Here is a 12,680-nt window from a genome sequence, read left to right as displayed (position 1 = left end):
AAAGGATCCTTTAAAGTTACTTGTGGGCTTTCTTATCCTCTCTTTATTTTTTTTTCCTGATCCAATAAATTACTTCTTCTATTTTTTTTTTTTTGGTTTCAAAGAGGGGGTGGGGGGTGGGGTATTATGTTTATCTGCTATCCCCTTTTTTAGATGCGTTTAATATAAATTTATGTCAGTAACCGAGATGGGTCTCTTCATGTTGCATCCATTCGATTGGTCATAATGTCTACGTAGTGGTGGCTTTTATGTTATTCAAGTAATCCTGACAAAAGGCTAAACATCAGAAACTTCATAAAAATTTTCCTAATTCACATTTATTTGCTATCCGACTCAATAAGAAATGAATATGGAACAGGAAAATACTTGTGGAAATCAATGCGATATGGTGAAAAATATATATATATATATATCTGCATTCTTGAAGAAAAAGATTTGTGCATTTATTATACAACATGCCATGCCGCTGCTGCTACTAGTTTTGCAACCTCTTCAAGCATTTACTTTCTTTATCCTTTACCTGTCAAATTTAGTTTTGGCCGTAAATAAGTATCCACTGTATACTGGTCTGGATTTATATCTTGATCTTCCAGGGACATGAATTTAAGAGAATCCGATGACTTGGTTGGTTAGCTTCTCTAAGTCTATTTATGACTACAGGATTTGTACTTTAGGGGTTTAAGGCATAAATTTCATATTAATTATCAAGATCTGCCACATCATCAACATAACAACATCTGCAGCTGAATGATATCCTAGTTTTGGTCATCATCAGCACCTCAGCAGGCACCCTTTTCTTACTAGGTTTTACTGTTCTTTTTAGCAACTTGTTTTGAAACAAAATGCACTCTTGATTCATCTTTGGAGCATTACTTATTTCATCTCTTTCACACCCAAAATAAAAACCATAGCTTGAATAGATTCATCATTCTGATGCATCTCAACTATAGTTTTTGTGATTGAAAATATAACATATAAATATAAAGAGAAAAGTGTAAATATCAGTATATTGTTTGGTGAGAAGTGCGGTAGCAGAAAGGTGTCCCATTAATGACAACTGGACCTACAGCTTTCTGTCTGTTACCCTTTCATGTCAACTTTCTAATAAAATATATTCCAAGTGGAGTACTCTCGAGTCTTGACTAGTACATCTTCACGTTCTAATACTACCCGACATTCTCAGTATTGAGAAATCCTGAGAAAGATTGCGTCATTGTGGCCTATCTTCTTGTGAACTTTCTCTTCGTGAGGAAAGGGCAAAGGGAGATGGTGAGTTAGAAAACAACAATCAAATCAAAACAAGAAAATCCAGTCACGGATGAAGATCAGCCTTCCAGAAGAAGCTAATCCAAAGGGGGGTGAAAAGCGTCAAATATGTCAAACATTGTTTTATTTCTCATCGATCGGAGGAGCAGGGGAATGCTGTTATGTCGTTGAGGCCAGAGTCATTGGATTGTATAAACAGTGTTGGAAATACTAAAATTGATCACATTCACATGATGTCTTACAACCAATCCAGTAAAGTGGTCTTTTCTAATCTTAATTCTTTCTTTTAGTCAAAATCGAAGAAAATTGTTATACGAATGCAAAGGTTAGCACAATTCACTGTATTGATATAACGAGACAACAGCACTGCCACGTTTCCATAATCCAAATGAGAAGTGCTTCCGTGGCTGAAACCGTACCCATTGGTCCAATGGTACGTTGAAGACTCAAACCCTCTTTTAGTACTTGCTATATTCAACCAATCGCCTGAAAGTTGCATCAAGCTGGTATTCCAATGACCTTTGGAACCTGACTTCTGTCCTGATATGGCTAAGCCAACGCTAAGATATCCCTTCGAAGGACCAAAGGAGGCAGCTATTAGCCTTCATAATTTAAGTAATAACTGCTGAAAAATTAGATGGCCTAAAGTCACGGGGAAAGTTAAGGTAAAGAAAACAAAAGCTTCAATTTCTCCATGATGTTGGCCTTATATTGGTATATGCTGGTGGTCCTCTCCACCTTTCTATTTTTCTTTACTTTGATGTAAACTCATTATTACTTTTCGGTAATTCACTCTTATGCACTTTTTCTTTTGGTGCATGCAGTCTCAAGCAGGGAAGTTTCCGTAAACATTTAAGAACTGATTTCTATGTTGACTCTGCAAATTAATTACTATAGACAAGCTTCACTTTGGCGTTTCACACAAAATTTTTAACCAGAAACGTTTGGATTTTATTCAATGATAGTTTTGTAATTTTATGTTGTCTCCATCGAATTATCATAACCAACACGGTGCAAAAATCCAACTACCGGTATGTTTGTAGCACATGCCCAGCATCAGGTAGTCAACAAAGGTGGGCACCCCACCATGTCTTCCCCGTAAACAAGTAAACAACAACAGGGGCATGGATGGCTGGAGAATCTGCTAAAAAGTCGACTGTTGGAATGCGTGGCATAGATAAGATCATAGGAGCAATTGCAGTTTTCTTCTTTACCTGTTATGAGACTCTGTTTTGATTGCAATCATGGATGTTTAGAACTTCTGCTTACCATGTTGGCCTCTGGTGCCCAGAGGGTTGAAGTACAGGGAAGGAGATTTTTTTTTCCCCAGTACTTATCATTCTTCATTCCTTGTCACACTGTTTTGTTTTCCATTAAAAATATCATTTCAACTCATTAGAGATCTATTAATTATACGGTTCTGAAACCAAGATTGAAATTAAGAATTGACATTGACATTTTTCTGTAAACTTCTCCATTTCTTCAATTAATGCAACAAGAACATGTCTGTGGGAAGTAAGACCAAAACAAAATTATTCATATTAAGATCATATGACCAAAAGAAATGACACTATATAAGTGATGGATTGGATATATATTGGCCCCAATCGTATAACTACCAGGAAACTTCTGATTTCAAATGAATACAACTGATACACACTTGCATGAACATGGCAGATTTTTTTTAATTAATTATCTTAAGGACAATGTTCAAAGATCTGAAACAGGGATTCTTATTTATTATGCTTGTGAAAATTTAGAGCAGAGACCAGTTCTCATGAAGCAATTATTTTATTAAACTTGGTACTATAGTAGAATAATCACGAGAAGACAGGAACCTCCATCCCTTTCCAACGCATGTGCTGCAGAATGCGGTGGCCCAGAACCGAAGTTGATTATTTTACCGTTTGATGTGATCAAATTACAAACAAGTAGCTACAAGCCAAGGGTTCGAATATTCAAAATATTCAACTCATTAAGAATTAACATATGATCGCCTCTGTAATCTTAATTAGCTGGACATAATTTTCTTAACCTCTCGAAGATCTACTTAAGTCAGATAATTCTTGTTGCACAAGTGAGTTGGGTTCTTGCTTTCACACCCAAAGTTTTTAATATATTATAGTCGTGTTGGCATTGCCGCGAAGCTCCACTGGCAAATGGGTGCTGATCATGATGGGGCCAAGCTGCATGTGCCTGTAACCCACACAAAATCAGCTATCATAAGGATACGTCATTTTCTTACAAAGATGTAAGCCTATGAGTGGAGTACTGGGCTTGATGAATGGAGCACCTTGTTCAGATATTACAAGCCATTTATATACACTATGCTTCACCTTTACCACCCCTATCGACAAATCTAGGATATGTATTTGTGTCTCATCAAACCTTAATATACATCTCAAATGTGTGTAGATTCACACGTAACTTATAAAATATTATTCGTTTTAATTTAAAAATTTTATAATTTTATCTCACATAAAATATCTCATAAATTTAAGTTTAACTCTCAATATATATATTATATCTACATATCTTTTCAATATAGAACTGAAAGGGTCACAAAATATTAAATAAAATAAATTAATAGTTGAGTGATTTGTTGATAAAATATTAAAATTTTAATTTTAATAATATGGATTTAAATTAGTCGTAAATACTAAAAATAGTTAGACAAAATAGACATAGCTGATTTATATATTATCAAAAAGTTTCACAGCAAGCTCCAGCTTGACGAATCTTGTAAGGTTTGTAAAGGGAAAGGGAGGTTGGGAAGTAGCTTAAGACAAGAATTCAATGAAGAGAAGACATGAGTCACGGCAGTAAAGATGACACTTTCAAAAGAAGCTGAGACCTAAGAACATGAAAAAGCTTATGAAATATATCTGGGACGTGAGTCATTGTTTTGCCACCTGATCTAGAGAACTGGTAACATAGGAATACCGTCATTGATTCGTTGCTATCAGACTCAAACAAATCTTAGGAGCAGATAGACTTTGGTGCAAACGCAATGAACTTGTTGGAATTTTTGACAAGAATCGGATGATGTTTTGGATCATTTAACTCTCGTGGCCAAAAAGAACAAAAAATTTGTAGTCGATTAGTTTGTGAATTAATATGTAGAATTAAGAGATTGCTTTCTTTGCCCAATTTTTTGAAGTTCATTTCATTCAGTCGTACAATGTTAAGTAAATAATTAATGCATGAGGAGTAACATTCAGAGAAGTGGGTTACTATAGAAATCAAACATAAATTTCATAAAATTAAATCAAAATGAAAGTGAACAAAAACATACCTCGAGCCATTTTCATCTCTACTGCAAGACATATACTCCCGCTCCCTTTTACCTTTTAGGCATTAGTTTGGATTCACACCGGATCTGGGGTCCCAAACCCAAAAACAAGAAAAACCAGACCACAAGGGTAAGACAGACATTTTCAGTTTCTTCCACTTGGAAGTAATAAAACGGGGGTAATGATAAGATTAAACCAGAAAACGTGATAAATCCACTAACTAAAGAAAGAATGAGTGTAATAAAGAACCGCGTTACTCCGTTCACATTCCATTATTTAAATTCTCCCTGCAAAGTGCAAACTCCATAACCTCACTCGAATCAATGGGAGAAATATCAAAAAACACCCTTCTCTTTTCCTCCTCCATTTTTCTCCTCCTCCTTTCTCTCTCCGCAGCTGTCTCCTCCCCATTCCACTTCCAAACCCTAGTGCCCGGCCGTCTTCCTTCACCTCCCACTCTCTCATGGCACGACTCTCTACCGGAATCCAATTCCCTCGTCGAAAACTCCGAACTCGACACTGTTCTTTCCAACACGACACTGGAAGTGCAGTTAGAATTGCACCATGTGGACGCTTGGTCTTCGGAAGAGACTCCGGAGCGACTCTTTGACCTCCGACTCCAACGCGACGAGCTCCGTGCCCAGACAATCTACTCCCTCGTTTCGAAAGCTGTTGCGCGTAACCCTCCACGCGCGCCCGGAAGACGTTCTGGGTTCAGTAGTTCCATTATTTCCGGACTCGCTCAAGGTAGTGGAGAGTACTTCACGCGCCTTGGTGTCGGTACTCCTCCGAGGTATCTTTATATGGTGCTCGACACTGGTAGCGACGTTGTTTGGGTCCAGTGTTCACCTTGCAAGAAATGCTACTCTCAATCGGACCCGATTTTCGACCCGACTAAATCACGCTCTTTCTCCGGTATTCCTTGTGGATCCCCGCTTTGCCGTAGCTTAGATTCATCGGGATGTAATAAACGCCGAATGTGTCTTTACCAAGTATCCTACGGCGATGGTTCGGTTACTTTCGGCGACTTCTCGACTGAAACGCTGACGTTTAGAAGAACTAGAGTGGGACGCGTGGCGATCGGTTGTGGTCACGACAATGAGGGCTTGTTTGTTGGTGCAGCAGGTTTGTTAGGGCTTGGTCGGGGGAGATTATCATTTCCCTCCCAAACGGGACACCGGTTCAACCAGAAGTTCTCTTACTGTTTGGTCGACCGGTCCGCTTCTTCTAAACCGTCCTCCATGGTTTTCGGTGACGCCGCCATTCCCCGAGCCGGCCTATTCACTCCTTTGTTAACAAACCCGAAGCTCGACACTTTCTACTACGTTGAACTGCTTGGTGTCAGTGTCGGTGGGACCCGTGTCTCCAGGATCACGCCTTCTTTGTTCAAAATGGGTCAAGATGGTAACGGAGGGGTCATTATCGACTCAGGTACGTCCGTGACCCGCTTGACCCGACGCGCTTACATCGCAATGAGGGATGCTTTCCGGCTTGGGGCTTCGAATCTGAAACGGGCGCCTGATTTCTCATTGTTCGACACATGTTTCGACTTGTCAGGGAAGACTTCCGTTAAGGTGCCGACGGTGATGCTGCATTTTAGAGGAGCTGATGTGTCATTGCCGGCGACGAATTATTTGGTTCCGGTTGATTCCGGGGGGACTTTTTGCTTTGCTTTCGCGGGTACCATGAGCGCTTTGTCCATAATTGGAAATATCCAGCAACAAGGTTTCCGGGTTGCTTATGATTTGGCGGATTCTCGAATCGGGTTTGCCCCCCGTGGATGCGCTTAAAAATGGCGTTAGCTTTCTTTTTTGGAGTGTAAGAAGGGAAGAAAAAAGAATCTTTCTTGGATTTGGATGTAAGAAAAACAAGAGATGATAAAAAGGCAGGTAGCTGGTTAGGAGAAGGGAATGTCATTTGGCGGTTTTCACGAGTTGTCTGTTGTATTTTTAAAATATGATGATGATCGACTGCTCAAGAGAATTGTTACTCTGATATAGGGGTAATATATTTATATATATTTTTTATTGTAAGTTGAATTTAACTGCTATATGTTGAATATCAACAGCATTTGCATCATTATTTTCTATTTCTCGTTGTTGCCTGTATTTTCCTCATTGTGGATTTAGAATTGGTTGAAATGATGATTCACTTAAGAGGGTATTGAGATCCTGTGAAGAGCATTGATCATGGTTACGAATGATTAGTGATATATCGTTGATAAGGCTTCTTTTATTGCTTTGCATCTCTAGCTAAAGAGATCTTACCCTGTTTAAATGGAAGAAGAAGGTGTTGAGTTACTTCTATTCCACTCTTCTCATATTTGCATCAAGCTGGTGTTCTATTATTCTTCTACCTGGTGGCATCGTGTCTTGAATTGAGATCTTCAAGAGATCCAACGGCTGGTTGTCCAACCATAAGCAAGTGGTTGAGACAGACCAGACCATTGTAACTTCTTTTTCACAGGGCATTGAAGGAGTGGCTTGGCACATGTTAATACAGTGGATGTATCGTTAATATGGTGGATGTAACAAAATTTGCCATACAAGTCCAGCAAACTGTTTTATTTTTTTGGTTTAAGGTAAGGGGAAATTTTACCAGTATTCATTTACTCAATTTCACTCTTAAATTCTACACATTTGCATTCAAAGTGTTGTGCCCACCTAGAGTTTTATGTATCTGAATGTCACTGCTAGTGCCATGTGATAGAATGTAGAATAAACTGTATGAGACTCAATGGCAGATTCCTCATTGAAGTACTTACATGGGCTGATCCCACATAACTGGTCCTAGTAAATCAGATACAGATATTCTTGTAAGTTTGTAGGCAAGCATGCTCCTTTTTCTTCCCAAGCCCCCTCCCAATATTAAGGCTTTACAGTTTTTATTGCTCTTTATGGGATCTGGTCTTGATTACTTGTTCCTGTTTTATTTAACAGCAGAAAAATGTACATAGAAAACTATTTTGTGCATCAATAGTTGTACTGGTCAGTTATTACAATCTTACATTTGCTGTATCCCATAATGTTCAAGAATGAATTACTTCTAGCTTTGATTTGGACGGTAAGTTCAATAAAAAAACATTTGGGAGGGAAGTTTGATAAGTCACTAATGCCAGTTTTCTGTTCCAGTTGTAACAGGAAGCATTATTATTCGATTGCAATGGCAATTTTTGGGACGTTTTGGTTGCCAAGATAGAAGCCTTTTGCTTTCTCTAATGATAGAGTATGGTTTCTACATTATAATGCTATATGAGAGTAACAATCTTCTTTTGTTTGTTGATATTGCAGATGGTATATTGTTCTGTCTCCTCTTTTTTGCAGGCTGGCTGCAAGGAAGTAGTCATCAGAGTCCTATCCTGTCATAGTGGGTGCCTATATTTACTTTATAAAGAAGCTCTGCCTTTTCTCAGGCCAATTTACAAGAGCCGGGCTTAGAAGTAGAGATTATATTTTCAATTGAATCAAGCTGTAAATCTGGTTTGGTGGCATCAGATTTCATTCTGGCGTTGAGTACTAGCCTTTTTGTAGCTTGAGCTGTTTATCAATTACTTTCCCTGGACCCTGATTAACAATCCATTAAACTGAAACTGGGACAGTGGGTTGTGAAAAGACGATACTGTTGGTGAAAACCCGTAGGACACTTCATTTCATTATTGTTACTGTATTACGAAATCTAGGGTCATGGCATCAAATTTGGCAATTAGCAATTGAGCACATGGATCAAGTTAAGGCTAAGAAAAGAAAACTGAACTTTCAACTTTATTTAGTACGTTGGCATATGAGCGGTGGCTCCCTCCACCTTTTATGTTTTATGTTTTCCTTCATTAGAAATCAATCTTCCGTTTTTTTGTCTATAATGGGACACTTTGGATGAGCAAGCAGGAAACTAGGGCAAGTTTCTTATATGATATTTAGTAATTGACTTATTTTGACTTTGCAGATTAGTTGGTTTGGACAAATTTCACTTTTACTCCACCTTAACAAATGAAATTTTTCCAAGGGAAGGTTCCTTGTTCATACTTCATGTACATCATTTAAAGTCTACTAGAGTTCTAGTAAAAGAATGAAAGTACCCACTGGTTGCCTTGTGGCATCGTAATGGAAGAATATTCCTTTATTTTCACTTTTCATTCCATTATTTGCAATTACAAAAAAAAAAAAAAAAAAAATCCATCATTGAATCGATTTGGTTTTTTAACTGGGAGAATATTCTCTTAATTATCTAATCTACTTTTGATACTTGTTTTTTATATTTATCTGATTTTAAAAAAAATATTTTGTGCATGAATTTTTTTTTCAAATTTATATTTTTCAAATGTCAACATCAATGATATGTTAATTAATCCATATATATATATATATATATATATATATATATTGGTAACTTGGAGAATATGGTTAAGAACTATAAGTAGCACTTACATTTTACAGAATGTGAAAAACCATTTTCTTCTAATAATGCAAGCACTCCTCTTTCTTTATCTTGTTATAATTTAGCAAAGCAATCATTGGGAAACAATGGAATCTACATCCCTTTCCAATGCATGTGCTGTAGTGGCCCATGAAGAACAAAACATTTTGCCCAATATATATTTTTTTTCCATGCGATGTAATCTTAAAGGGAATAGAATAAATGAAGCCTTGAATCTTGACCTGGGACATCGAGAAAACAGTCAATCACTGTTCCAGAAACTTAAGAGAGTATTAGGTATATATACATGGGATTTGTCAAACTGCCTAGCTTCAATAAAGAGCAAGAAATTCAATTTTCTAAATGCATTAGTTGAGTAATTTTTAAGCCTTTTTTGAAGATCAAACTTGATTTATAATCTACCCAAATCAATAAAAGATTTCAGCACAACTACCAATAAGAAGGTATACCCTTCCAATTGAGGACCACAGCTTCATATTTCAATCCTTTTCCTTGAGTGGTGAGTTTTGTCTTTTTTTTTTTATGATTTTTTCCAAAAAATGTAAGAAAATTCGAAAAGATGATAGATTATTTAAGTTCTAATTTCAATGATCAAATTCAATTTTAAACTTTCAGACATAATTAAAAAATGTTATTTCAACTTTTGGGTTCTTAGCTTATGCTAAAACCATGCCCATTTATTGATCCTATTCTTACAGAGTTAGGCCCAAGATTTACTTTACTTTTTGGGCTGAACTCTGACTGCCCAAATCTCCAAAAAAGCCACGTTGCAGGCCTTCTTTACAAAATGCCACGTAAACCAAATTTAACCTTTCCCTTGGCTTTGAAACCGCCGCTGTTCAGTTAACTGTTGACTTTGCGCGCATTGTAAAATTAAGGAGAAGTTTCAAAACCCTATATAAATTAGGGATTTTGAAAAAAAAAAAAATGGAAAGCTGATAAGATTGGGGATGGGGATGGAGATGGAGGAGAGAGGAAATTTTAGGGCTTTGATAGAAAAAGCCGCGAACTAAACGGCTGCCGAGGTTGATCCATCCTTCTCAAAGCAATCTAATCGGTGGTCCGGTTCTGTGATTCGGAGCTCCGAGTCGCAGCCCATAACCTGATGGACCTCATGAAACGCGATCATTCCTAGGTTCACTATCTATCTTTCTTTTATTAGTTACTAAATATGCATATTTTGAATTCCGTAACATTTCTCATTTTTTTCTTGGTTTAATTCAATTTTAATTTTGCTACTTAATGCATGTTCTGATATCTCGTTTCAAGAGTTTCCATTTATTTTTGAAACAAAATTTAGGATCTTTTCTTTTGAACAAGTATTCATTTATTGGTTTTAATGCAAAAAAAGAAAAAAAAATCCATAAAGATTGGTGTTCAAGGAATTTGAGTTTTGAGACTTGTTATTGCAGGTTCGTTATCTCACGCTTCTTATAATTGATGAACTTCTCATGCGGTCTCAGCTTTTTAGAACCCTTCTGATTGAGAACTTAGATCAGCTGTTGGCCTTAAGCGTCGGATTCAGAAGAAAACTCTGTTAAGTTCTAAGGCCAAAGCTAAAGACTGCAGTAACTTAAGTTATAAGGGCAATGAGTCTCTGGGTAGTGAAAACTCTGTTAGGAGTAAGCTTTTGGCTGAAGCTCCAGTTGTCAAGTGGGGTTCTTTCTGGATAATTGGGGCTCCGTCTCTAATGGGGATATGTTGGCTAATCACAGAGGCTTGGAGGTTGAAGGTCACTGGGAAAGAGTAGATTATGATGCTGTAATTCCGGCAGAAAAATTTGTAGAATTGAATCTTCAGGCGTCTGTTTACCAGGAAAAGTTAGGAGAAATCCAACCATGCCGTGCACCTTTTAACAAAGGTGGACTTTGTCAGAGAAGAGATTTGAGGGTTTGCCCATTCCGTGGGCCCATTATGCCTCAAGATGATGAAGGAAACCCAATCTATGAGAATTCTTCAACAGATGATACAAATCCTGATTTAGGGCCTGATTTAGCAGAGCATTTAGCAAAACAAGATGTGAAGAATGTTAGGGAGCGAAATAACGAGGAAGCAAGGAAGACAAAACTTGATAAACAGTCATTACAAGGGGCAAAGCTTGCTAAAGTTTGGGAACACAATGAAGTTCTTCTTCGTGATGCTGCAATGGCTTCAACATCATGATCTGCAGTTGTTGGAGAAGATATGGGGAAAACTATTGGGGAGATCAGTGGGGAGAAACAAACAAACTCTGACATCCATGCTGTGGAAGAAAGTTACAACAAAAGATAGGTTTGCTCAGGGACTTCTGAATACCTGGACAGCAGATGCAACAACAAGTCAGATGACCGGGGTGAGGATGCAACTTATAGAGAAGCCTCTTCCAATCAGTGGTAGATGGTTCCCCTACTAAGTTTTCAGGCATTCGTTGGAGGGTAAATGGCCGTATATCCATAGGCAAGTACTGGACAAACAACTCCAGTGGTGTCCCTGTGCATATATAAACACAAACTGATCGAATATCTATTGCATTAGTCAGGGTACTTAAATGAAATTCCTCTACCACCTGGGGAACCTGTTTGCGTCATTTTGTGAACCAGGGATGATGAAGCATTTAAGCACAGCTGTTATTAGGTTAGTTTATAATATACATAGTTTTGGTTTATTTTTTTTGAAGATTTCTTTTTACAGATTCTTGGAGACAAATAAAGAGCTAGAATGTTAAAAATAGGTTTTTTATACAGTAAGTGAGATTTTCTCTCATTGCGAACTAATGAAGTATATTACTCTGTTTTCTTGTTGTAACAGTTACAGAACTTCATTCAGGTTGATTGTTTCCAAGGAAATTTTACTGTATTGTACAGTTAAAATTAAGAAAATGAAATTGCCTAGTTTTCTAACTATGTCACAAATAAATAAGGAAACTTATTCAGGTATATATTTATGATCTAACTGGCCTAAGGCATAAGCTGTAGTCCATAAACAAAACTATTTCTATCACTTGGATAGGTACGAGTTCTTCTCAGAGACACATGCTGTCATGTTCCGAACAACAGACAAAGCCAGGAGGAAACAAAATGTATGTTCGGCCTTCTATCCAGCAAACCAGCTCGGACTTGGGTCGTAAAAATAAAAGTACTAACTACAGTTAAATAGAAAGGATTATTGATTTCCCTTTCAAGTTGAAGTAACGTCGAACCCAAGTCACCTCTCTATGCCATTATTCTCCTAATATTTCTTTAAAACTAATTATAACTAACCCATATTTCTTTTTTATTTTTGAAATAATATTGGCAAATGGCCATTCCACGTTCCAATCACTACATATACGACGACAACGACGTACGTGGATGTAGACCTGACACATCCTAATTGTGAATTCAATTTGTACATAGTTACCAAAAATAGGTAAAATTTTCAAACAAAAATCCTTCAACGATGCTTGAAATTAAACCCTTTTAAGGATACGATGTGATCAACTTGTAGTCGTATCCCATCCGTTGTCTCAAGTTCCAATAAGGTAAGGTTGGCTCCGGCTGAGCTATTTGAGTTTTTTTTTTTTTTTTGGAGGTTTGATTATATAATCTTACATTAAGTTTACCTTGATATAAATGTTTAATGGTTTTGTTAATGGATGTTTATGAACACTTATTAATGTTAGTTAAATTGTTATTTTAAAATTGATTTTTATATTTAATGCATTATTTT

At 37.1% G+C, this 12,680-nt stretch overlaps 2 pseudogenes across 1 annotated transcript; both read left to right on the top strand.

Moving 5' to 3' along the window:
- Window positions 1-4,509: 4,509 nt before the first annotated feature.
- Window positions 4,510-6,648, top strand: LOC111313954 (aspartyl protease family protein 2 pseudogene; annotated as a pseudogene). Its single transcript, XR_016332495.1, has one exon. The product of XR_016332495.1 is annotated as an aspartyl protease family protein 2 pseudogene (transcript).
- A 2,515-nt stretch (window positions 6,649-9,163) lies between these two features.
- Window positions 9,164-11,519, top strand: LOC111313034 (UV-stimulated scaffold protein A homolog; annotated as a pseudogene).
- Window positions 11,520-12,680: the final 1,161 nt, after the last annotated feature.

This window comes from Durio zibethinus, chromosome 23 (assembly GCF_047325235.1).
Source record: "Durio zibethinus cultivar Kanyao isolate XHJ-2024 chromosome 23, ASM4732523v1, whole genome shotgun sequence".
Classification (NCBI taxonomy): Eukaryota; Viridiplantae; Streptophyta; class Magnoliopsida; order Malvales; family Malvaceae; genus Durio; species Durio zibethinus.
The sequence above is the reverse complement of the archived record's forward strand: the minus strand, read 5'-3'. Positions and strand labels throughout refer to the sequence as shown.